General features: G+C 30.2%; 1 protein-coding gene across 1 annotated transcript in view; it reads left to right on the forward strand.

Annotated features, from left to right (window-relative positions):
* The first annotated feature begins 2,816 nt into the window (after positions 1–2,816).
* LOC129221997 (voltage-dependent calcium channel type A subunit alpha-1-like) overlaps positions 2,817–26,951 on the forward strand; it is a 368,073-nt gene continuing 343,938 nt past the window's right edge. Inside the window, 1 exon segment of the mRNA XM_054856408.1 lies at positions 2,817–3,419. The gene's annotated coding sequence lies outside the window, so the exon portion shown is untranslated.

Here is a 26,951-nt window from a genome sequence, read left to right on the forward strand (position 1 = left end):
GCTTTTAAAATCCATCTTTCGCGTTTTAATTTCTTAAAAGTATTTTAATAACTGTCGTCATTGTTTGGAAGGGTAATTTTGCATGGTGTTTTTTTTTCCTTCTTCTTCTTGTCACTTGACACAATTTTTATTCTCAAGGTAGACCGGGCAAAGCCGGGCCACGCAGCTCTTAATATATAAAGATTTTAATGCTACTGTTAATGTGATTTTATCTTTTTTTTTTTGGCGAAACATTTATTATTGCCAAAGAAAAAACATCCGCTTCACTCGCAAAAGGGCTGCGTTCCGGTAGCGTAGTCGCTTGGCGCGTTCGGCGTTGAGCAGTTCAGTCTAGGATTATTGTTTTAAAGCAAGCGTAAATGTAATTAATTGTTTTGGCGATTTGTTTTGAAAGAAAAGAAACTTTTGATTTGTTTTTATTCGAGTGAAATGTACGACATTTTCTTCTTTTCTCCAGACAATAATTTTTGAATGTTAAACTGGATGGTTTTTTTTTTTTTTTTTTTTTTTTTTGTCGTTAGACGGACGGATTATGATAGCGTGGTTGCTGGGCGAGTTTGGCGATAAACAATAGAGTTGCGGAACTATATTTACATTTGAAAGATATTATTTGATGTCTTTTTTTGTTTATGATTTGACGAAAAGTTTTTAATTTTAAAGAAACTTTTACAGATTTTTTTTTTTTTTTTTTTGAAAAGCTGAGTACGCATTTTTACAAAAAAAAAAAGTTATCATTTCACATCAGAGAGGGAGGGGTGTCAATTTTTTTTATTCAACGGACTTCCATTACATTTTTAGCACGGGCATCGCTGTGCGGGTACTGCTATAGTAATATGATAAAAGAATTTGATTTCACATACATTTCAATAATTAGAATTATAAAACAGCCTATTAGTATATATTGTGAAAAATATATCTGCAAAAATTATTGTTTAATAGAATATTTTATTTCGATCAGAATTTTTGTAAGTTTCCGAAGTGGCAATTTTTTTTTTTTTTTTTTTTTTTTTTCAATTTACCTCTTATTCCGCAGGAAGTCTTCCACCCTTACATATAAAACTCGGTTTGACGAAAAATTTTGAGAAACCTATGGATGAAAATGGCAAAGGATTTTTGTATTTGAAAGGTATTTTTTTCGAATTGAGTGATGATAAATTAAAAGAAGGCATTTTTGTCGGCCGACAAATAAAAACGCTTATGGAGAACTATGACCTTGATGAAAATCTCACCTAAAAAGTATTAGTGGCTTGGTTGTCTCTAAATGAGCTCAGTCAAAATAAAACTGAGAATGCCAAATTTTAAGTGAAAAACGTGTTGCAAAAATTTGAAACGATGGGGTGCTGAATGTCATTGAAGATAGATGCATTTCTTGCACCCTCACTTTGATTTTTTCCCTCCTAATCTTGCAATGGTGAGTAATGAGCAAGTTGAACACTTCTATCAAGATATTAAATGTATAGAAAAACGCTACCAAGGAAAATGGAATACAAAATTACCGGGAGATTACTGTTGGTTTCTGTGTCAAGAGGAAAAAATAATTTTTTATCATTTTTTTCATAACATGTGGCTTTTTTTCTACTCAATGATAAAACTTGTGCTATTTCTCCTCATAATGTATGTATTAGTGTATATTATTTCTATATTTGCGTTAAGACTCAAAATATAAGTAGATAAACATGTTTAGATTAAATTCAAAAATTTCAGTTTTCAGCCATTTATGGAAATTAAATATGTCAATAACTTTAAAATGGTACGTGTTACAAGAATTTTGTTTATATATTAATGTTTAGCATGCCCAAATTGAAGTAAATCAACTATTTTTCTCAATGTTATTGTAAAATAGCAAAATATTGTCACACAGTGTTGCAAGTTTAGAGCCAAAATGCCAGGAACTGATTTCTAAAAACATTTAGAAAATTCGTATGAATAAGTAAAATTGTAGTAATAACAGCAATTTTCAAAACTTTAATGTACTTCCTTTTTACGTTTTTCCCTTTGTTATTCATTTGAAAAATCTTACATATGTTCAATAAATTTCATATTTGTTCTTACCTGCGATTTTTTTTTTTTTAAATGAGGAGCGGCCTTCGGGTGAAAAAAAAAGTCGGAAACCACAGTTTTTAGCTAATATTCGAGGCTAGTTTTTCTTTTTTGATTGAATATTTTTTCTTGTTCGTATATGCTCTACTGCACCCACAATATTAGATCGTATATAAATGCGTTTTATGCGGGAGAAAAAAGAAATCGCAAAATAATTGAGTCAATTCATATATCTCTAAACAGTTAGTCCCCATATACATTGTATTATGTTGTTATTCATTCTAGATTGCTAATTTTTAACTTCATTAACCATATTTGTTTTCCTTTTTATCAGTTTAACCCAATATTGATTGATTTATGTCTAACGTGTACGTTATTCTGTACGCTCTTTGTACGCTATTCTGTTTATTAGAAGTGTACATGTAGCTTTCGCGTTGTCATGTTTTTTTTTCTTCGAAACTAATCGTACATATCTGTAAGATTCTGAAAACAAGCAGTTCTGAAACGAAGTCGCTGTACTGCAACATTTATTTAACTTTGACCTATTATGCTCAGTTACACTGTTCCATATAATCTGACCTAGAGTCAGTTCCAAAGAAAATGCTTTCACGACACGATACTAGATGGCAGGACCAACGCTCCCATACCGGAATTCAACCCAAAACAAAATTTCGAATCAAATATTTTCGGCTGAAAAATATTCTGCCCCAACAGAAATATTCCAACGAAAATTCTTAATTTTTCGGATATTTTTAGCCGTAATCATAGCTAAATTCCCTAGCTCGTCTGCATAGCTGAATTAAAGCTGCTCCCGAAACGGTCCCGTACAGAATTTTTGATTACCTAAAAACCTCTCCACCGCTCATATCGATTCACGATTTGGATGCAGAAAGCTCTCCCGCTGTCTGCAGCGGTTTCAAGCCAGCTAGTGTAGCTAGGGAAGTTGAGCGGGTGAATCAAGAGAAACTACTACTCTACACTGCCGTTTAAAGTAGGACAATTATATCCCCCTTCCAGCAACTTAAAACCCAAGGAAAAAGAAAAACAAGTAGAAAAAAAAAATCCGAGAAAAATAAAAAGAGCTACACACCGTCCCAGAATCTCAGCAACTAAAAGATAAAAAAAATTAAACAGCCATCTAACGATAGCCATCTAACGAAACCGTCTTTATCAAACCGTACCTGAAATGTTGTTGATCGCTGTCCTGAGTAGTATCTAGGTCCAAAGGTAGTGGCTATCCTGCTTTTTTTAACTCCCGGACCGTCCGGGATGATGCAAAGTGATGTTGTATATTCAGTTGAGAGAGTTGCAGGAATATAGAGAAATGTATAGATCTTCGTCCTTCTACTATGGAAAGGAAGTTTGACCGCTGAAAGGAGGTAAGGCAAAAATTGAAATTTTTGGCGTTTCGTTAAATATTTTGATAATAAACTGCAACAAAATCGATAAATATTTCCAAATATTTATTGTGTTGGTAATAGAAAGTTTTACTCTAACGCTGCTTTATTTTTCTTTTTTCTAAATTTTCTTTTGTCATTCTTTTGTATTTGAAAAAAAAATCTGAAAATGTTCAACATTTTTTTTATGCTAACGATGCACTAAACGATACAATTAACGAAGAGTATTTTTTCTCTTATTTTTCAAGCAATTTTGAATGTTAAATATATATTGCAGTTTTAAGTGTGATTAACATTTTAAATAAAAGAAAAAAAAAGTATTTCCAGCATTCAATATAAACTCTCAATTTTGCGTTCTGCTATTGCAGGAGTTTTTTTTTTTTTTTTTTTTGTTTCTTTTATTAGTTTTACTTTTCCCTTTTGAAAGAACACATTTAAAGGAGGGAGGTAAAATAAAATGTTAACATTTTATCGTTTCTTCAAATATACTAAATAATCAGTTGTAACAAATGTACATAATTCAAGATGTTTATGGTGTTGGTAGTACAAAGTTTCGCTCTTGAAATGCTTCTCATGTCTCCTTTTTCTTTTTCTTTTCTTTTTTCTTTTCTTTTATTATTTTTTTTCAAGTTCTCTGGTTCCTTTGTTAATTCATTTATTAAAAATGTGCTTTTAGAGATGTATTCAATTGTTTTTTTAAGTTTGTGATGCGTAAACAGTATATTTTACCTGAAAAAGCTTCGTTTATATAATTTTTCAAGCGATATTAAATGTCTTTAGCATTTTTAATTTAAAAGTTAATTTTTCACAGCAACATTTAAATATTTATTCTAAACTTTTACATTCTACAGTTATAAGTTTTGAAGTTCTGTTTTTTGAGCTTCGTTTCGTTGGAAAACATGTAATACTTATTAAAGTTTTCGCATGTTAATGTATAGACGTTTTGATGTGTTTAATAGCTACAACGAAAGGAAGTGGAATTCTTTTTTCCACAATATATAAAAATTATTTTTAAAAAACTAGTTTTGAAGGGTATTTCTTATTTCTTGATTTTAAGACTCCAAAGGTTAAAATTTTTTATCATTCCTCATTGTTAATTTAAAACCTTTGTTATGATTCTTAAATGTATAAATATGGTGTTTAAAACGTGTGAATAGTTTTGCTTATGTCCCCGAGGTTGGGGATTTCAAACACACACATAATATTTATTTTTTGATTTACTTCTTAAATGTTTTAGTTTCGCTTTTTCTATTGTTTTTTACATTTATTCAATTTTTTTTAATCTATTTTTTAGTTAGACTATAAAATTATTTTATTTTTCTTTTCAATTAATATTTATTTATTTATTTATTTTTATTGATGCGAAACTAGTGTCTATTATTTTATTTATTTATTGTAACATTTCTGTTGTTGTTTTTTCCGCTAAATTTTATTTTACTTTCTTTAAAAAAAGCGCATTTAAAAGTGGAAAAGTAGTTTTTTTATGACCTACTTATCTTATTTTTAGATAACATTCATGTAAAGGATGCTCCTTTTATAAGTTTAACTTAACGATATATTTAAATGAAGTGCTTTTTTTAATTAAAATTGGGTTTCTTTGAATTTATATGTACATTAACAAGTTTAAATTTTACAGACAATTAGGAAAACCTACCTGACTATTTTTTTTTAATTTTATTTTTGATCCCACTAAATTTCTATTTAGTCTTAAAAATGCTTGAAATTATTATTTTTTAATTTATAATTATTAAGAATTTGAATTTTGTTTCTTAAAATACTTCTGACTTAAAATCCAGCTTTTCCTCTTCTTAAGAGCAAAGATTATTTTCAGAAACTCTTAAGAATTTAGAACATATGTATCAAAAATTTACTATTAATTAATAGAATGTATAATTTTCACATTTTACATCTAATTTTGAACCACTAAATTCATATTTTTGTCGTGTAATTTAAACATACAATTTTCGTTAATAACAATAATTGTTTTTAATATGAAACATGACATTATCAAGTTTTATTAATTGAAAAACTAATTTTACTACAAAACACTTTAAATTATTTATACAATTTAAATATGTTTGCAAAGAAAATAAATTTTCTTCCAATTCTAATTATGCTGAAAAGGCATGCTGGACAACAATTATCTACTAAATCGTTGGATAATGCAACTCTTGTTTTTTGTTAAGCCTGTTGTCAATGATGTAAGCTTATAAACTCTTCAAAGAAAGATTAAACTAAGCCGATAACATCAATGACGAATGTCTCTAAGATAATACTACTTATTTCTCTTTAGTGCTTTATTACTTTTTCATGCTACAATTATTTTGTGCCATATATAATATACTTGTTACAAACAAACATCTTCCGTTAAATAATTATTTCAATGTAGTATTTTTCAGATAGAAAATATATAAAATATCACTGAACCATGCATACATATATTTAAATAATCTTGATCTCTTTTAATATCAGATGCGTGATGTTATTTAAAGTTTTATAGAGCGAAGATCAAAGAGAGGGTATAGTAAAAATTAATGTCAAAGATTTAAGTTTTAAGATTGTCAAATATTTTCTTTTGTAAGTAAAAAACTCATATTCTTTCCCCCCTTTATTGGTTTGAAAAATGTACAACATTATTAAATTTAAAAAAAAACCTAAGAAATCTAACATTGGTTATGTATGATTTTTATATTTGCCTTTAATTATAACCTTTGTATATAAACTAGAAACTATGTAGTAGAATATGAAATATAATTACAAAACAAAAGTATATTTCATTGCAGCTTTAAAAAACTCAAAATGGTTAAATTATGTAAAATTAAACAAAATAAGCATAAGAAAATGGGGAAAGAATTAGCTAAGTCTTCAGTTTGAGCAAATAAAGTTAATATTTAAAAGCAGATAAAAAAAAAACCTAATTGAATAACATAAGTAATAAGTAGAGGGAAAATAAAATTAGGACGATAGATCCTTTAAACATCACTTTCGTATTGATCTGAAAGAACTGGTAATTGTCTTTATTTTAATTTTATTTTATTTTACTAATTTTTGCTACAAAATGTATACAATATTTTGAGTTATGATTAATGTTAATTGATTGCAAACATATTGCACTTTTATTTGAGCTAATGCTGTTACTCTATGGTGTATTCCTTTGCAAATAAACTTTTAAAAAATCTATTCATAAAGCTCTAAAGCTTTATATTTACCGGAATCTTTCAATAACTATAAAAGTTAATTTCACTTTCAATTTCGAAAATGCTAAAGAGCATTCTTTAGAACATTCAAGTTACAGATACATTTTATTGAATAATAATAATATTTTTGATACATAATGCTATGTATTCTTAAGAGTTTCTAGAAAGAATCCATTGCATATTGGATTTGAATTACAATTTTAGTGGTTCTTGTTTACAAGAATACTAGCTAGAGTTGAATTTCTAATTCTTCTTTGCATATTTCAATCTCTATCATTTAGTGTATTTTTTAGAACTTAGAAATATATTTAGTTCTGAACTAATCCAGGAAAAAAGAAGAAAAAAATCTTTTACATTCGTGTTACATATTATTCTTTTTAGAAAACTTGTGATGGTCAATAATTTTTCAAAAGTTTATACTTAAGATAGTGAAATTTTTAAGCTTCAGGCAGAAATATTTAAGCTTAATAAATATGCATTGATAAAGAAAATCATTGTAGTCTTGAAGCGACGATAAAAAATAATTTTGTTTTGTATAATTATTCACACGCTTTAATAATCAATGTAACAATCGTAGTTCGAGATTTTACAATTATGCAATGTATTGATCTTTGTTTGTGTGTGTGTTTTTTTTTTTTTTTTTTTGATACTTAATGGTGTCTCTTTGATTTTTTAATTTTTGTTGACTACTTGTGTGTTACTTTTTTGATCCTGTGTGATACTTTGCGGTACATAGGAAGGTATCTAATGTTTTTTTAATAACTAAGAAAATGTCTAATCGTTCCGTCTGGAATAAGTTTTCTATTTAAATCATTTTGCTGTAAAAAACTAGATTTTATTCCGATTTTAACCTTTTCTAATGCTTTCCAACCCAGATTTATGAAATTAATACCTACAACAAAAAATTTTATTTTTCGAAAACTATTTTAATTTTAATGTTGCATTTTGTACTTTTAACTTTTGACTTCACGAGCAACAATAATGCCTAAAAAACATTTAAGTACTGTTTCTATTCATCAAGGAGTACGAGCTCCGAACTCGCTCTTAATCCGAATCTAGAATTTGATTGCTTTTTACATGTGCATTGTACCAACGTGGTCACCATCCCTTTAAAACTATTACATATTCCAAATATTCTAAAGCGTTTTTGAAGTCATGTATCCCAGAAATATAACATCGATTGTCGTGTTTGATCTTCTGACGTTGTACCGTTCGGTGTGCAAAAGAAAGGAAGTGCATCTACTACCTACACTCGTCAGGGTGATAGAATTCATCATTAATTATCAAATAAATAAGAAATAAGACTCAGAGAAAAGTAGGCCAATGGCGCTTCACGAAATATCCCACTCGTTAAGACGTCTGCGGACATAATGGAGTTAGAAGGACCTAATTCGTGCTGTTAAATACCAAACAGATTTAGAATATCCCTTTAATGGAGCTGTTTAAGTAAGAAGGAACGTTAGTTTGTTTTGAGAAATCTTGTTTTCAGATACTTAAATTATGAAATTCATCATTACCACATCTGAATATGTTATTTTAACCTGTTTATTTTTGTCAATCATTTGTCAAAACTGAATAGTTAAGGTTTTAAATGTTCCAAATGTGAATTATGCTGTCAAAATCGAGCAAGGGAATTCCTTAACCTTAAACGTTTAAACTTTGAAACAGCTATAGTATCATTTTAAAAACATTAAACTTATAAGAAGCAATTTATATGCAGCTAAAATGTTTTTAAAATATAATATTAGTTCTTTTGGTGAGTGTTAAGATAAATATAACTACTTAGGAAGATTTCAAAATTTGAACATGGTAATAATGAAGAATAATTACCAAAGTAAAATTATTTCAGCAATAAAATCTACTAATGCTTTAACTTTCTCTTTTTGAATTTCAAATTAAAAAAACAAGACTTTAATCTTTAAATAGCTCTTACAATGTTAAGAAAAATATTCATAGAAAACGTTTTAACTTCGGTTGCTTTTTAAAAACAATGGTGAAACCTGAGAAATTTAAACTTTGAGTAATTGAAAATAAGTAACGTATTTTTAAAAAGTTGAATTTGTAAGAGGCGTAAGACTTTTTTTTTTTTTTTTTTGTTCCAAGCAATTTAATTGAATGAAAGAAATTCTTTCGGTCATCGTTTCGTGGAATATTGTGATAGTATGCACCTTAGTCAATGCCTCAGAAATGCCGGGCATGCTCTAAAAATGCTGTTTTTTTATATCCTCCATTGTATCGTACTCTTTGTTCATTCAAATCATTAACATTTAATCATTTGACATGTAACTCAGGGACTGCCCAACTTCAGGGTAATTAATGAAGAAAGTTTTAAAAAGCATAGCGTGGCAAAATCTCTTCAGTTCTTTAGTTTTTTAAATCACGTGATGTATTAAATTGCATTTTGTGAAGAGTAGGTTTAAAAGTGGATTATTTCACTCCCTTAATTTACTTTTAAAGTATTCAACATATTAATAATTGTTGTTTCAACTAAATTTATACTTTCTTGGTCCTAAATTTATCGCTACATGAAGCGAATAACAACATTTGAATTTTTTTAACTAAATATTGAAACTGATGATTGTATGATATTATTTAAACATTTCACAATGAATTCAGGATGCTATTCTATAAATCAACCCCCTTGTTGTCTCCTCAAATTTTTACTTCCTCCGTTCCAAATCAGTCGCTGTAATAAGAAGAATGTTTTGTTCTAAATTAACAGCTGTATTTGAATACTTTTGAACCAAATACTGAAACTAATGATTGTATGATATTATTTAAATGCTTTTAAGGGAATTCAGGGTGTTATGCTATAAATCAGCAACATTTCCTAACGAAGTATTCCCTCCTTCTCTCCTTAAGTTTTACTCCCTCCGTTCCAAATTAGTCGCTATATTAAGAAGATAGTTTTTTTTAAATCAGCAGCTGTGTTTGAATACTTTTGAACCAAATATTAAAACAGATGATTGTATAATATAATTTAAACATTTTTCAGGGAATTCAGAGTGCTATGCTATAAATCAACAACATTTTTAAACCAAGCATTCTCTCCTTCTCTCCTTCAGTTTTACTCTCTCCGTTCCAAATTAGTCGTTACATTAAGAGGAGAAATTTGTTCCAAATTAGAAGGTACATTTGAATACTTTTAAACCAAACATTGATGACTGTGTGATAGTATGTAAATATTTTTCAGGTAATTCAGTGTGCTATGCTATAAATGAACAACATTTACTTATGTATCATTCCTTCTTTCCTTAAATCAGTAACAAATTAGTTTCAAAAATCTATGGCTCGCACACTGTAAAGCCACGCCCAATTTTTCATGGACTCTATCATCAGTGGAGGCATTAAACTATCTCTTAGGTAAAGAATTTATGATTTCATTAGGAAGGAAAGTGATTTTTCTTGTATGCAAGTGATAGTCCCTGTATAATGGGGCGTGGCTTAAGAGTGTGAGAACTCTGGATTTTGAAAAATAATTTGGTGCTGATTTAGGGGGGGAATGCTTGGAAAGTAAATGTTTCTGACTGAGGGAGAATTGCACTCTGAAATCTCTGAAAAATGTTAAAACAAAATCATAAAACCTTTGGTGTCAACAATCAGTGCAAAAGTTTTCATATGAAGAAAATTAATTTGTGACGCAGCAATAAATTATTCAACCTGCTACTTTTTTATAACAAAATACTACTTTTTCATATTTTTCTGTATTTTAAAGTATAAAACAAAGATGTTTAAAGAAAAAATGTTTTACTTTTTATTTCGCCACCACAAAAATTTAACATTAAAAAAAAAAAAAAAACACTGCATTTTGAGAAAAAAAAAATACTATAATACAATCTCACTTCATTGTTTCTTCTAAAACTAGCAGAGCGACATGACTAATTGGAGAGAAAATGTGAAAATGCTGCTTAACTGAATGGTGTATATGCTCATAACTCTAAACGAAAAGATTAAGTAGTCCTGGTATTTTTAGAGAATCAATATTTCTACCAAAATGTGCAATACATTTTCCACGTCCACGCTGCTTAATTATTAACTGTAACCCAAGTCTGTGTATTTTTAGAAACGCCCTTAGCATTTGGACCCAATTTTAGCCGGCGGGTGTGCAATTTCATGCTATAAATAGATTTACAAACTAATAAGAGCATGTGCTAGTTTCAGTAGCGCGTTGGCGAATTCGCAAATGTTACTAAAAGTTCATACGCTATTTGCACATTTTAGATTATTTTGACAATATTTTGAATTTAAACTGTTGTCTTGGAAAATAAAGACGTTGATGTGCAAGCTTTTTTTTTTATCAGAGTAAAATTATTCTTTGTATGGAAAACTTTCAGTCAGTTTTTGCATTTGCAAAAAAAAAAAAAAAACTTTTTGCGGTATTTTATTATGTATGTATACGTATGTGTGCGTCCGCATGTTTGTATAACTTTTAACTTTGTAACCCTTTTTAAAAAACCTTTACCTCTCTAAACTTACCTGATATAAATATCATATGTTTAATGCCGCTATTTTCTGCTTGTACCGTTTCTAATATTGATATGATTTAAAATGCTACAACTGAAAATTTACCTGGTTGAATTCATTTTTACTCACTCTTACTGTTTTAAAATTTAGATGATTAAGTTAAACTTGTTAAAATTAGTCATTTTTCTTTAACAATAATTCTTATTTGAGTTACTATTAACTGTAACAATATCAATATTGTGATCATTGAGAAACAATTCCTTGCTTTAACTTCACAAGCATTTACTAAAAATTGAGATAACAAACTAAATAAAAGTCTTATTTTTTAAATATTTTTTTCGAGAGTAAAACAGAACGTTTAAATATGAACTACAACAATTTTGAACACATGTTAAAAATTGATACAAAATTTTCTTCAATAAGAGCTGAATAAAATTGGTAATTCCTTGTTTTTTTTTTTTTTTTTTAGTGCAAAACTTTTAAGTTACGTGTTCCTTTCGTCGCTATTTTCTATTTGTGTTGCTTTTGACACTCTAAAGTAATTTAAAATGTTGCTATTGATATTTTACCTGACTGAACTCATTTCTACTCGCCTTTACTGTTTTAAAATTTAGATGACTGCATTTTTAAACTTCTTAAAATTTGAAGTTTTTGCTTATTAATATTTTTTAACGAATGAAAACAACGCACAAAACTACATAATGGGGTCATTTCCGAAATTTCAAAAGTATTTTTTTCGAAAAGAGCATGCTTAAAAACATAGGATCTGACCATTTTTTTACTAATTTGACTAAGTTTAATATTTGATAAAAAAAATATCGTTGCGCTTTCATTGTTTGCACTTCTCCGGATGACGTCACAAATAATGAAATGCCATTCACTGATGCCATTCACAGAGCAAAATACTTAATTCGCTTCTTTCTTCACATGTGTTTAATTCACTGCTTGATTATTATAACGTGAAAACGCGGTAGACAGATACGACAAAGTACATCATTTGTTACGTCATAAAAACCACGCCTTATTTTTAAAATTGGACATTTAAAAAAATTATAAAATTAAGCGTTGAGAAATTTAAAGTTTTTTCTCGCTCCATGTTATTTTTTTTCTCCTTATTCTACCAATTTCAGTGACTAAAAGTAGTACTTTTTACTGAAGGAAACAACCCCCATTCAAAAACTTTGTAATTATAAATGTAATAGATTATGTGAAAAGAGCACAATGCATACTTCACTGTAAACGTTGGTGCCCAGTTTAAGACATGCAGTGATACCCTTGTGCAGAAGATTTCAGAAAATGGTCAAAAGGCATAAAAGTCTTTTCGTTTTTAAAAACGAAAATTGAACATTAAAGATACTCATCATTCTAGGCTATATTAAACAATGGTATTTGTTCTAGATGCAGTGAGTCCTGGTTAGTCCGGGCTTTTAAATCTTATTTCACGTAATCCCGACAGTCATTTAGAAGCACATACTGTATAAATAAAAGGCGAGTCAGCGCAATATTGTATTTGGGTAGGCTATATATTTTTATTTTTGTAATTTTCTCTTACACAGTTTTATGTTTCCTTCTCTTGAAATCAAAATACAGTTTCAATGGGGTGGTTTCCTTCAGTCGAAAGTACTACTTTTAGTAACTGAAATGGATAGAAAGAGAAAAAAAAAAAAAAAAAAAAAAACAAGTACCCTGAAAATGCTTTCATTTTCCCAACAGTTTTTTTTTTTTTTAATTAATTTTTTTAAATGTCTGATTTTTCAAACAAGGCGTGGTCTTGATGACGTCACAAATGATACACTTTGCCGCATCTTTCTAATACGTTTCCACGTTATGATAATCAAGCAGCGAATTAAAATATCGCTCTACGCTTGCTACCAACCATATCGTTGCCAATACGCTTGAGTAAAGATGCGAATTAAATATTTTGAACCGTGAATAGCAACACTAAATGTCATTTCATCATTTGTCATGTCATCGGCAGAAGCGTTAAACGATGAAAAAGCACCGATTTAAGTTTTTTTTTTTTAATATTAAACTTAATGAAATTATTTTAAAAAATGGTCAGATTCTATGTTTTTAAGCATGCTCTTTCCGAAAAAATACTTTTAAAATTTTGGAAACGACCCCATTGCGCACGGTCGTTTGCTTATGATGCAGTGGGCCAGTAAAGGGCAGTAATTGCAATTTTTTTTTTTTTTTTTTTTTTTTTTGATTTTTTGTCATCTATTGTAAGTTAGTTTTACTGTACAAGCTTGCTTATTTGGTTACCGCTTTAAAAAAAGCGCAAAAAAAAAAACCGTCTAATTCCGACTTTTCCCAATTCTTAGCGTTGAATCCAAAACACGTTTCTTCAAATATCTCAAAACCTCATTTCTGAAGATACTGCCGTTTACATGCGCACGGCAGTACATACCTTGGTATTTATATATTTTATTTTGTTTAATCCCTACTTTCTTAAATTCGGACATCCTGGATTCCCCATTAGTCCGGATGAATAATATTCTACCGCACCATCAAAGTAATATATTTAAAATAGCACGGTTTTTTTCAATAGATTGATGAATAAATTAGTTTGAAAATAATAAACGTAGAGATACTTTGAAAAGATGTTCTTTATTCAAGAATATGCAAAATAGCTTTTTTTTTCTCTAATATTCAAGCTGATTTTTGTGAAAAATCTTTGCGTGATTGAAAAAAGGGTATGTCATATTTAAATTCAGCCCACCAAATAATATTCATCTCACTCATTGCCGTACAACCACTTTTTCATGAACCGAATTTTCGTAGGCCTGTGACAGATCATTTACGATTTTCCCACCTTTAAGATACTCCAGCAATTTCTCTCTCTTTCTCTTGTGATCATTTTAAGCAAGTCAGTGTTCACGATTATGGTTTTGATCCCTAAGAGTAAAGTAATGTGAGGCCAAAATTCCCTTTTTTGTACTGTCACTAAGCCTAAAGCAGTTCACCTTTGCAAATAAATGCATGATGACCATAGAGTAAGGTTCACAGTCCACGTTATACTAATTTAATATATTATTTTGGCTTTCCTTAATTTTGAATCGGCAATTCTGTTCCAATAGGGTGAGTCATAACTTTTGCAATATTTGAAATATGTATTGAGTAAGCTACAGAAAACAAGCTCTACTAAGAAAAATGAATCCCGAAGTCACACCGATATATCCCAATATCCGTAGCTTCTTTTCGCTAAAGATCTTGGGATACATTTTGATTCGAAACATTGCATTACTGAATCTCAATCGGTAGATAATTGGAAATTACGTTGGGTCACATTTAAATGACCACACAAACACTTTTTTCTAGCATCAAAAAAATAAATAATGTAGTAATGGTAGCTGTGAAACTGATGACGACCGGAATCATGCTGATTCTTGAGAAAATGTTGATGGTTCTGACACTAGTTGGTTTAGTTTAATGTTTTATACTAATCTATAAACTCTACGTTTCTTCATTCCAAACACAAAAGAAAATAAGTTAAGTATACAATATTGGACAATATTCATCATTAAAATTACAACAATAAATGTTTTCGTAATGCGGACCAACAAGCTCTGAGCCCAGCGCGCGTTTGTCTACTTCACGAAAGTCTGTTAAATCTGAAACAAGTTACTGTTTGACAGCGGATTGTATGTAATTTGGTAATCGGCCAAGTGAAGGCGATTCCATCTAAATGAATCCAGCAGGGGAGATGGAAAAATAGCGATGGTATTTTGATGCACGCTTTTCATAATTTCACCAGGGCCTTATTTATTTATTGTCTTTACTGAAGTGAAAATGAATGGAAACACAATGAGTTTCTATGGAAACAACAAAAAGAAAATAAAATGTTCTCATTTCGTTCGTAAATTTAAAAGCAAAATTGTAAGCACCAAATTATGTTTATTAAATATAAATTATTAAATAAATCTATTAGTTTTTGAGTGAGAATATGGATCAAATATAGATTTGATTTAAAAGTTATTGCAGTGAATAAATTACCATTTTTAAAAAAACTGAGTAGAAAAAATTAAGGAACAAACGCGCACATCTGTGAGAAATACTACTATCCCTAAAAGGTAATAGACGCGAATATTTCCGTCTGTAAACCGGATATTAGCCTTTCCATACAATCCGTGCTTAGACGGTAATGAGCATAAAATTTTCAACAAATGAAAATCTAAGATAGTAAGAGATATTAAATGAAACTTGTGGAAGAAAATCAAACTCCTCATCAAATGGTTTCATGAGATAAAAAATAAAAATAGAAAATAGGACCAAAGTGCCCCGACTCCCCCTATATGTATTGCAGTTTTTCTGATTTAATCAAAAGAAAACATGGAACAAAATCTATCTTAAAAAGGTCATCTAACCTGAGGCAGGTGCAAAATAGACAGCCTGCATGTTTCTATTTCTGAAGTCATCAATATTCTACAGGTACTTGACAAAAACTTCGCCAAGCAACAGTCATAAATATACGCAAAAAGATATTTTATTTCTATTCCGGCAAGCACGTCTGAATTTTACTTCAAAAACGGCTAAAGCACAACCAATTTCTATTTGCACAATTGCTGCTGCATTCCGAGAAAATATTTACCCTTTTTAATTTTAAGCATAATTACCTGGGAAATTCAGTATGTAGCAGCATTGGTAAATGCTCAATTCCAATCATTAATTACGCAGCGATGGAGTTTCTGCTTCCATTTCCAAACAGAGGAAGTATAGTAACGCTGAAATCGCACGAATTAATAATTATTTTCCACTGCCTAGCGTATGTGTATTGTTATTTCCTTGCTGTGAATTTGCATTTAATTTGGTGTAATGGTTCTCTGCTTTTTCTACTTTCAGCTGAATCCAGGTTGGAACATTCTCTTAAAATTATTATTGTATTAAGAGACTTCGTAATTATTTATGTTGTTGAACTAATGGGAATGATTCATAACGAAGTTATAATTACATTTACTGGTGACTTTTAAAGTTATGTAACTCCCTAAAACTTGAAAATACTTGAGGTTAAAATTGTCACATAATCATAGTTTTGTTGCATGTTTTGAGAACGGATTCGAAAACATTTTTCCTGTACATTATCTGTGTAGGCAATTGGAAAACAAGATCAAATACCTGGAAGTTTACTCAATATATAGAAAGCTCAGGAGCGTTGGTGAAGCATTAAATTATGAAAAATATGAGTTTTTATCATAAATCAGCAAAAACAATGCAATTTTGAGAAAAATATTCAAAGTGTAGTTTAGAAAAAAATTGACACATACCTCATAACAACACTTTTCTGTTCAGCACACACTTAACATTTTACTCTTTAAATGAAAGACAATTCGCAACTCCAGAGCTGAAATACGCTACCTTGTGGTGATTAACAATAGTAAAGAAAAGGGTAAAACATTCCATTCCACGTGTTTTCTTTGGGTTATATTACAGACTTCAGACAGTTTGTGGTGTAATGTAATTTCAGAAAAATAGAAAAAAAAAGCTTCCCACAAACACCATGAAAAATGACTGCCATTCACTAAGCGTCAAAGCAAGTTATAAGTTACGGCATTTGTTTGTTTTATCTTTTTCATCTGCCATTAGACAGTGGCTGCAGCGCCCCCTATAGTTTATTGGAGTTGCGAATTCACCTGGAAAACGGATAATTTTAAATGCATCCAAAAGACTTTTTTTTAATTAAACAGTTCACTGTTGAATGATTCCGATAACGGTATCGATATCGATCAATATCGATCACGATATCAGAAATAAGAATGAATCCTTGCATTTTTAGGTTAAAGAGTAGCAGGTCATATTTTATGTGAAAACTTATACTGTGCACAGTTATCTTAGGAATCAATTTGCACCAAAGTTTAATTATTACCAGCTCTTACACGAACCATTCATACACGAACTCTTGAAGAGTTCCGTGAATAATTTTTTGACATAGAACAATAAAGCGTAATGAGAAAATTGCTCAATTTTACCATCTCCCTTGGTATGGTGGTAGTCAAATAGAAAAAAAAAAAACGGAAAAAGAACCAGCACTAATTCCTATCGGTTTCCATCAGCATACCAAGCTTCGTCTACACCAGCGGTTCCCAACCGGGGGTTCGCGAAAATAATATTGCAATGGCGGAATTTTAACGCACTTGGTTTAGATGAAGCCTTGTGTTCAAGCGGGGTTTAATTCATCATTTATTCATTTTTCTTGCACAATCGATACGATTGGGATGAAAATGTTAGTATACATGCTAACATTTTCATGCATTTAAAGAATTAAATCTGCCATTAGAAAGAAAAAGAATCACAGTTATTATTAAACATGATAGAATTGAAGCCATACCGTAAAATGTTCGACTCTTGAATACAATTTATTCACTTAGAAGCATGTGAATGCTTTGGTTATCTTACAAATAATGCCGCATTTATTCCGTACTTATAGCACGCACCAGACAAAAAAATTTCTACAGCTTTGAAACAATTGAACTACACACTACATCCTTATTAAACAACTGGACTCGTAGTCCCTTTCAAGAAGTCTCACATTTAGATACATTTGTAATTTTACAGAAAGAAGAAATGTCGTTTTGTCAATCTGATACAGTTCTCTAAAAGGTATAGCAAAGATTATTCTTTAATTGATCTCTGAATAAATTTTACAGATTATTAGTACTGCTGTGTCAGAAAAACCAATTTCAAATTTTATTATACTTTCGGACAACGTTTATATGATAAAAGGTTTTAGAAACATACAGAGATATGTACAGAAGCAAATTTAATGCTTAATCTAATGAAAGACTGAAGCTTCCCGATAACTTTTAGCTTCTTTGTTTTAGAACTATTCCATTTTATGAGTTTTTTCAAAATTGACTAAGGATTAACAATGAATAATCACAAAGCTCTGAACATGTTAAATTTATTTTACATTAATTTTAGTTTGTAGCAATGTTTGTACTTTATATTTTACAATTATATTTTCGTTCTTGTTATGAACTATGGAGCAAAATCCGACAAAACATTCTCCCACATTTATTGTGTGCGTGCGTTTCCCTTTTTCTTGCTACTCATTACTTTCTATACTCGGGGTTCGCCAAATGTTTTGAAATTTTTGAAGGAGTTCGCAAGGGAAAAAAGGTAGGGAACCACTGTGTCTATACCCTTAAATACTGCCGTCATTCTTAATGCGTGAAATTTCTGAAAATGGGGTAACACTCATTTAGCAATTGGGACTATAAATTTAATTTCCACTTCTCGTCGAAGTTCATCTATATTCCATTTTTTGGTTGAATTTGTCTATAATTTTTAGGTGCCTTAGACACACCAGGATAATTTTCACTAACAAGTCCTCCCCTAGGAACTAACTTAATCAAAAACTAATCCTTATCAGTTCATTATTAGGGTCAATCTGTAGTCCATCTTTTGCTTTAACCGTAACATGCTTCTTCTTTTTTTCTTTTTTTTTTTTAAAGATATCTTGGCACTTCTGGAGAAAAACCTTTGATTTCCCCAAAACCAATTAATATTAGTTCTCACAGGAGTTGATCGGTGTATTAGTTTCTCTTCCAAACCTTAAGTTTTTTGCTAAACGAGCAAAAAAAAAAAAAAAAAAATGCGAACGAGCACTTCCTTAATCAAAAACTAATGCTCATTGGAATGCATTCTAACTAGTAGTTTTGTTTCACTACGCTGTGAGAAAAAGTGCTCACAAAAGAGTGTTCCTCACACAAACAGACACTGACTTTCGAAATTAGTCAAAATGCGTTCTGTTTATGCTAAAACAAGTATCAAAAATTGAAAACTGGTGTTTTTCACAAATCAATAACTTTTTCTGTGTTTATTAGATATAAAAGAATTTGAAAGAGAAAAATTAGAAGATTCATTGTTTTATTTTGTTGGAATCTTATGCAAAATTATTTTTAATACAAAGTCATTTTTTTTTCTTCGAAAGTAAATTTAGTACATCCCATTCTTGATATTTCAAATCGAGAAAAAATATCAAAATCATTTGTTAAGACGTTTAATAGCACTATTATTTATTTATCTTAAACAAATAGTTTTTCCTCAAATGTTGGAAAACAAATTGAGTGATGGAGATGTAGAAAAATTGAGAGATATACTTACGTCAGGTAAAGAATGACCTTATTGTCAAAAACATTTCTATATATAAATCTACGCGTAATGTTTGATGTCAATAACATACGCAAGAAAAATGGCAGGAATTAATATTGCTTATGTATTTGAACATTTAATGGAATTTCTATAAAAAATTATTTGTCACACCAAACCTCAAAGGTTCATTCTTCAAAAAATGTAACTTTTCTGTCACACGCCTTTTGCAGTAAAAATGTTAAGGAACAGTTCATTTAACAATGATTTTTAATTTTGTCAAAAATATATCTATTTAAACCTGTCAACATTTTTTAATAATAATTTTTATTTCAGAATATTTTTGGTTCACAACATGTGAATTCTCACCTCCGTGGCATGTCACACAACTTTTGTGACTGCTTATGTTGCTTAATAACTTGTTTAATTGAAAGTATATACTTAATTATTCATTATTTCTTTCACAAGTATCGCAAATACTAACTGTTTAAGTATATTTCATATTTGTTTTAGTTCGTTTTAGTAAGACAAGGAGTCGTGCCACACAATAAATTCTCATCTCCGTTACTTAAACACAAAATGACATTCATCATTAACACGTGGCAGTAATGACATCAAATTTTACTTTCCATGATACAAGGGAGCCCCTTGTTTATTTTCAGCCACAGTTGAAGTTGTGAGATTTCTGTCGAAAAACAAGAAGACAGATTTTGCTTTAAAAACTTAGTGTATTTATTCTGACTTCTCACCTCCTTGAACTTGAATTTCAGAGAAATGTATATTAATGTAAAAAAAAAAGAAGTGAACAGGTTTTCATATGCTTAACAAGTGTAGATTGAAGCAACGAAGAAAAAAATATTTTCCCTGAAAAATGTATCTATTAGGCCTATATTAATGGAAAATTCCTCACCTCCGTTACAGACCTTACCAATGTCATTATTTCTGATGTAAAAATAAATCTCATCAAAAACAACCTTGTTTTAAAAATTTCCCCGCCAAGAAAACCTTTAACTTTTCCGCACAAAAAAGAAAACCTGCATCCTAAACCCAAAAACCTTCAGCCATAAAAAGTTATGATATCTAGTTTGCCCGCCAAGTATCTGACAAACTATCATCCTCCCTCTTCTCCTTTTTCATCACAGCTACTTCCATTAAAACCTCCTCCCACCTTCAACTCCTCAGAAATATGGATAGATCTTTTAAATTGTTTATCTTGTTTGGCGGGAAGCTTTTCAAAGTGAAGTGGTTGCTTGGTGAGCAAATTTTTATTTGTTTTTTTTTTCCATGAACACGGCATTTTTTTTTAAATTCATTTATGAGTAAAATTAATAGAACTTAACTGGGCCATTGTTTATAGTTACTTCTAGTAGGTAACACGTTCATGTAAGAATGAAAAAAAAAAGAAGAAAACAAAAGGTTTCGAATTTAAAAAATATTTGCGGTTAAAAGTTACTTTTTCTAGAGAATGACCCCAAAGCATTATGGTTTAAGGGTAAAATTGCTGCATAAAAAACGAAGTAAACTTTCGTTAAAAAAATTTTGGTTATTAAGTTTCTTAAAGCGCTTTTCCACCTGCATACGATCTCCATATTTTAGTAAAATAACAGTGATGGATTTCATTTTTTTTCATAAATTTTTAATGTTTCGAAAATTACTATAAAGTGTTATTTTTTTTGTACTGATGAGTATTTCACTATTTAAAACTATTATTAATGTAGCATAGTGCATACCTAATAGCTATTGCTAACCAGTAGTATGAATTGATATTATCGACATGCATTTTATACAAACTCTAAATGTACTATATTTTACAACTTTATTTCCAGGTAGTCATTCAAGATTTTTTTTATTTACATTTTTTTATGAGTTGGGTAGCCCACTAATATATTAATAATATAACTGTACGTTTTTCCGAAAATGGAAAAAAAAAACACCTGAAGTATACAAACAGTTATGCAAAAATAATTTTAAAGAAATGTTTTGTATGAATAGTTATCTATAACCATATGTAGATTTTCTTTCTTTCTTTTTTTTTTTTTAAATGGAAGATCCAAGCTGAGGAATTGATTTTGAGTATGTCACTGACATCAGAATGAAAAGATTAGATCAGCATTTCAACTTTGAATTTCTTAACGTCTTCCCTGCATCTCAACCGAAATTTAATTTTGTGCGCATAAAGCACAGTAAAAAACCATACATCGATTTTCTTAGACTCACTTGTTTATCCCATGCATAAGAAGTTCATACAATATGTTTTTTTTTCAGTTGAGATATAATGCTTATTTTATTATTATTATTATTTCTTTTTATTATTTTTTAAATTTAATTAATGTTATTTTATTTTATTTAGTTAGTTTTTTTGAAACGGCATTAACATCGATTTTAAAATCATTTATCCTTTGATGTTAATTTCAGCTTTTGTTGACACAAATTCGGTTTTTAATGTAAAAATTCATTGGTAGTCGTCCTCACTTTAAAACAATTGAAGCTTTTTCTTAAAGTTTTAAAAGTTGTTTAGAAAAAATTTCCGGAATTTTTTTCTAATTTCAGTTTTTGTTGATATAAATTCAGTTTTTAACATAAATATAGATTTATAGTCATCCTCACTTTCCAACAATTGAAACTTTTTCGAAAATGCATCATCCAGAAGCTCAAAATGTTTACGCATCGAGAAACAGTTTAATGTGTCCCTGAAACATGTGTAAGAAATATTTTTGTTATTTTTACCAAAAATAACAAATTAATTTAAATTTAATTAATTTAAGTTATGATTTTTTATTAATTTAAATTTAATTAATTTAAATTAATTTAAATTCTGATTTTTTTTCACTAATATAAATGAAAGAAAAAGATGCGTTTACAGTTACGTTTCCCAGTACTTGTTAAATATGTATTATTTTCAATCTACTAATTACACCTAATTATAAATACTCAATGAGAAAATTGGTTTTCTCAAAACTGAGACTCATACGTGCCTCTTCAGGACCACAACTACTCTAGGTAGCTATTTTCATCGTAATGACATCCTAAACTCTATATAAATTAACCAAAAGATGATTTTTCTCCGATTTCATTTCCTCACGAGATCTCATTTGGGAAACTTTGAGTTCAAGGTAGACAAGAATAAATATTTCAGTAAGTAAGAGCAGATGGATTTATGTTTAAAAGGTACTTGACCTCCGATGAATTGAAAGCAGTACGTTCGCTGAAGGAAAACATCATTATGAATCATGAAACTCAGTTACCCATGGGATTCGAATAAACAGTCGAGTCTAGTAATCGATGACTTGTATAATCGAAATAAAAATTTATGGTAGGAAACGAATTTTTCAACGGTTCAAACTTCTATTTTGCCACAATTAACAGTGGAGTCTAGTGGCAAAAGGTTTACATAGTTGATGTCAAAATTTTTGAAAGGAGAGGAATTTTCTAACACTGAAAACTTTTGCTACAATCCCTAGCGCAGCCATAATCTTTCCCAGCAAGGAGAGTTTTGGACATAAAAAGAATATTTGCTTCAAACGTTTCTTCAAGTTCAGTTTTTGTCACCTTTTATTCTTTGTAACATGTATCATTTTCTTTCTTTTTAAACCGGTGGACACGGCTTTTTTAAATTTATTGTCTGCAATATTTTACATTTAATTTTGCTATTTATTATCGTCTGCAATGTATTTAATTATTTGTATTGTTTTATTTATTAATATTTTTAATCGTCTGCGCTATCGTTTCATTTTTTTTTTTTTTTTTTTTTTTGTGGCAACAGCAAAAAAAGTGAGATAGAACAGTTGAGATATTGTGATGGAATGTGTATTGTTTTTTCGCTTCCTATGTTGGCGGAGAGCATAATTTATTTACAATCAGTTTGAGATGTTTTGTGTTGCATGCATCTGAAAAGGCTTTAACACCTCTTTTGGCTCATTTTATAACTCTGTTGCAGAGCACTAAAACAAATGGTGTTTTCTTAGAGACTAGGGGTTGGGTTCTAGATATTTACTCATTAAAAAGCGAAAATCAAGAAAATTTTAATCATGGAACTCAGTGATGGTTGTAAAGCGAAACACAGCGGACCGCCCTTATAACTTCACCAGGTGATTACCATGGTGATGATTCTAGAAATTTAAATAAGTAAATAAGGCTGTTCTTATCCTCGTTTAGTTAAGCAACGAAATAAGTTACACAGCGCGAAGTTGTTTTTCTGAATTTTTCCAGACACACCAGAAATAAAATATTTTTTAATGGCCTATTTTCTGTTTGATTAATGAAAGTATTTTTGATCAAGTTAATGACTAAATGAATGAATTAATAAATGAATAGATAATTAAACAATAAAAAATATAATTAATTGATGATAAAGAATAAATGACTGAATAAAATAGTGAATGAGTAAGAAAATAGGCGAAGGAATCAATAGAAAAGTTATTAAATGAAGGATTAAGAATGAATTGATAATAAATGAATTAATAAGTGATTTACTCTGCGATTGAATAAGTAAACGAAATGAACTATTTTACTTAACCCCATCCACTTTACCACGCATGCCCATGGAAAGTTGTACAAAGCATTTAAAACAAAAAGTCATTTATGATGTAAAAAAATATACCAACGAATTTAGGTTTCAATAAATATTTAAAATGTTAATAACAAGAATCATTTGATTATAACAAATATAGTTTTTGACTTGCAACAAAATATTACAATATGGGCATCAATCACTGAAAATTGCTCAAATTTATCATCTACTTTGATCTTCAGAGAGAACTTTTTCCTTACTGTATTAGACTACATGTGTTACTACATAACTGAAACAGTATCTGATAGGTGACCCTAAAACAAGAGTCAACATTTCACCATTTCACTTTTTCCCCAGATTCCCCTCCTGTTTATCTATCGTGTATTTAACGTGTCAATAAATAACTCCGTAAAACATTAAAAGAAATGGTGTTGGTTCAATTAAATTATGACTCTTTAAAAACATACGTAAAGCTTAATTCTCCATCAAAATTCTCGGAAACCGAGTAACGCTTAGCATATTCGACCCACCCCTTACGTGTTAAGCCAAATATTTGTTCAATGTTTCTCTGATTTTCACCATTCTTAAACATTTGGTTTTAAAACCATTGCTTCGAAATCGAAGGAAAAATTATCGACTCCGACTCAAACTCCTTGAATTTTAAAGCATATGACTCTATCTGACTCCAACCCATAGCCATGAAAAAGCTGCGGATTCGGAGGGAAAAGGATAAACTTCGACTCAGACTCCTGGAATTTTAAACACTCCGAATCCTTTACCCCAAAATCAGTTTAGTTCCACGACTCCGACTATGACTCCGCAACCATGTTCGAAACAACTTTAATACCTAAAAGTAAAGTTTTTAATATCAAACAAAATATTTTTGACACATCCAAAGGAAGAAGAACCTACAGCTGCATAGAAGATTCATAAAAAATATATATAAGGACTGACGTCATTCTAAGAAATACAGAAAAATCATTCATGTCACGCTAGCGTTTGTCAAACTTGTTATTGATCGGAAGAGACAAGGACCTTTTTCCTGATCATTTATAAAATAGATCTTCTAGAAATCTCGGTAATTGCTCTAAACTTGGTGTCCACGTTGTATAAAAAGAGTTCAGTTCGTAGTTTTATTTCACATGCTTTTTGCCAGTTGTCGCTTACAGTTGTAGAAAACTTATGCTCCCCTGGACGAAATGGCTTAATCGCTTAAGGAACGCATAATATGTTTGAGTTTTGCAAGAGTCTGTTTGTAGGTTTGTTCCATAAATCTTCCCGCAGGTAAAAAATTCATTTACTGTTAACTGCATACTGATAACTATTTTATAAGTTGCACATTTATTTCTGCTTTGAAAATTAAATGTGCGAAAAGCAACATTGGAATGAACTTGGATAATGAATTGCATACACAGGTTTCATTGAAAATGAGGAATCCTCTTTTACTAATACATGTTCTCTGGAATGTAAAAGTAATCCTAATAAGGCACTTTTAATGCACTGATAAAAATGTTTTGTAGCTGCGTGCCATATTAATGCAATTTATTTTGCACGTTCATGCGTCACTTCCCCGACTTGGGGGTTTTCAAGGTAAAAGAATAAAAAAATTCATATTCAAGTTTTTGGCTTTAATTAGACCATATCAGTTACCTTAAAGGACATTTTTACTGTTTTTTTTTTCTTTTTGTGTGTGTGGCTAGCCGTGCAGTGGGCATCTATTCCTTCCAGCTGTAAACCTAAAACCAATTTTTAAAGCTCACCAATGCTCCCCCTCTTATTTGACGTATCGGTCCTAACAGTAATCTTAGATCCGGAAAGTCTAGGCGTACGAGAGAATCTTTTAAGGTCTGCACCTTGGCATTTGAAAATGAAAATAGGTCTACAAATTCCAAAAAAGCACAATGGGGTCGTTTCCAAAATTTTAAAAGTATTTTTTTCTGAAAGAGAATTTTTAAAAATATAGGATCTGACCATTTTTTAAAAAAATTGTACAAGTTTAATATTTTAAAAAAATTACTTAAATCGGTGCGCTTTCATTGTTTACGTTTCTGTCGTGTTACATCACAAATGATGAAATGCCATTCAGTGTTGCCATTCACGGTGAAAAATATTTAATTCACATCTTTACTCACATGTATTGGCAATGATCTGGTTGATAGCAAGCGTAGAGTGCAATTTTAATTCGCTGCTTGATAATCATAACGTGGAAACGTAGTAGAAAGATACAGCAAAGTGCATCATTTGTGAAGTCATAAAGACCACGTCTTGTTTTCAAAATCGGACATTTAAAAAAATTAATTAAAAATTAACTGTTGGAAAAATGAAAGTATTTTCTGGGTCCCTGTTATTTTTCTTACTCATTCTACCCATTTCAGTGACTAAAAGTAATACTTTTGACTAAAGGAAGCAAACCCCTTAATAATTTACACTTCTTAAGCAAAAAGAAACTTCTCCGCAAATAAAGCACATACCACTCCCCAGAAAAACCCACATTCACACAATATATTGGGGGGACGAAGCCCCATGGAGTCGGTGCTAGTGCTCACGATGTGCTAATAGCTGCGTAATATTAATCCCTTAATGCCTTGGAACATAGCACTCAGCTGAAATCTCGTATATGCAATTGAAAACCCGAAAGGCTCATTTATCTGTTATGAAATATAGAGTACCCTTTAATAGCATTAATCTAAAAGCTTTCCACCTAGCGCGTCAAAGTATAACGCGTTTTGGAAATATGCCCTAGATTCCAACAATACTCCGTGTCGTAAATAAGACTGAAAATACCTAGTTTACCGAGAGCATCATTAATATCCTTAAAATTTGCATACGTGGGGGTCTTTGTTGAGTAGAACTTTCTGAAACACTCCCGGTTTATGTATACAGGGAAGGTGGAGGGTTTCGAATAATTTCCTTCCTATAAGAGCTGTCTCATCTATCTACTCCAAGACTCGTGACTCGGTTTGTTGATGATGTCGTAGTAGTTGCTGTCTTTCTTTTGTTGAGGGCTGAAGCAGCAAAAGCTTTTCATTTTTTAAAGTGCATGGGGAAATATGTATACTAATTGGTAATTCTACGAAAGCTTTTGAAGCTCGGCATTCGTTGTGGATAACATATCGGGACAGAGAGGGAAACATTGTTTCTGAATCATTTTAGTAAAAATCTTTAGTTGCTTTTTGAATATTTGTCAGAAATGTTTAATTTTAAAGCTTCAAATGTATTGATGCTTCTTTTACCAGAATTACGTTCAACATACAG

The sequence above is a fragment of the Uloborus diversus genome, chromosome 5, assembly GCF_026930045.1.
Source record: "Uloborus diversus isolate 005 chromosome 5, Udiv.v.3.1, whole genome shotgun sequence".
NCBI lineage: Eukaryota > Metazoa > Arthropoda > Arachnida > Araneae > Uloboridae > Uloborus > Uloborus diversus.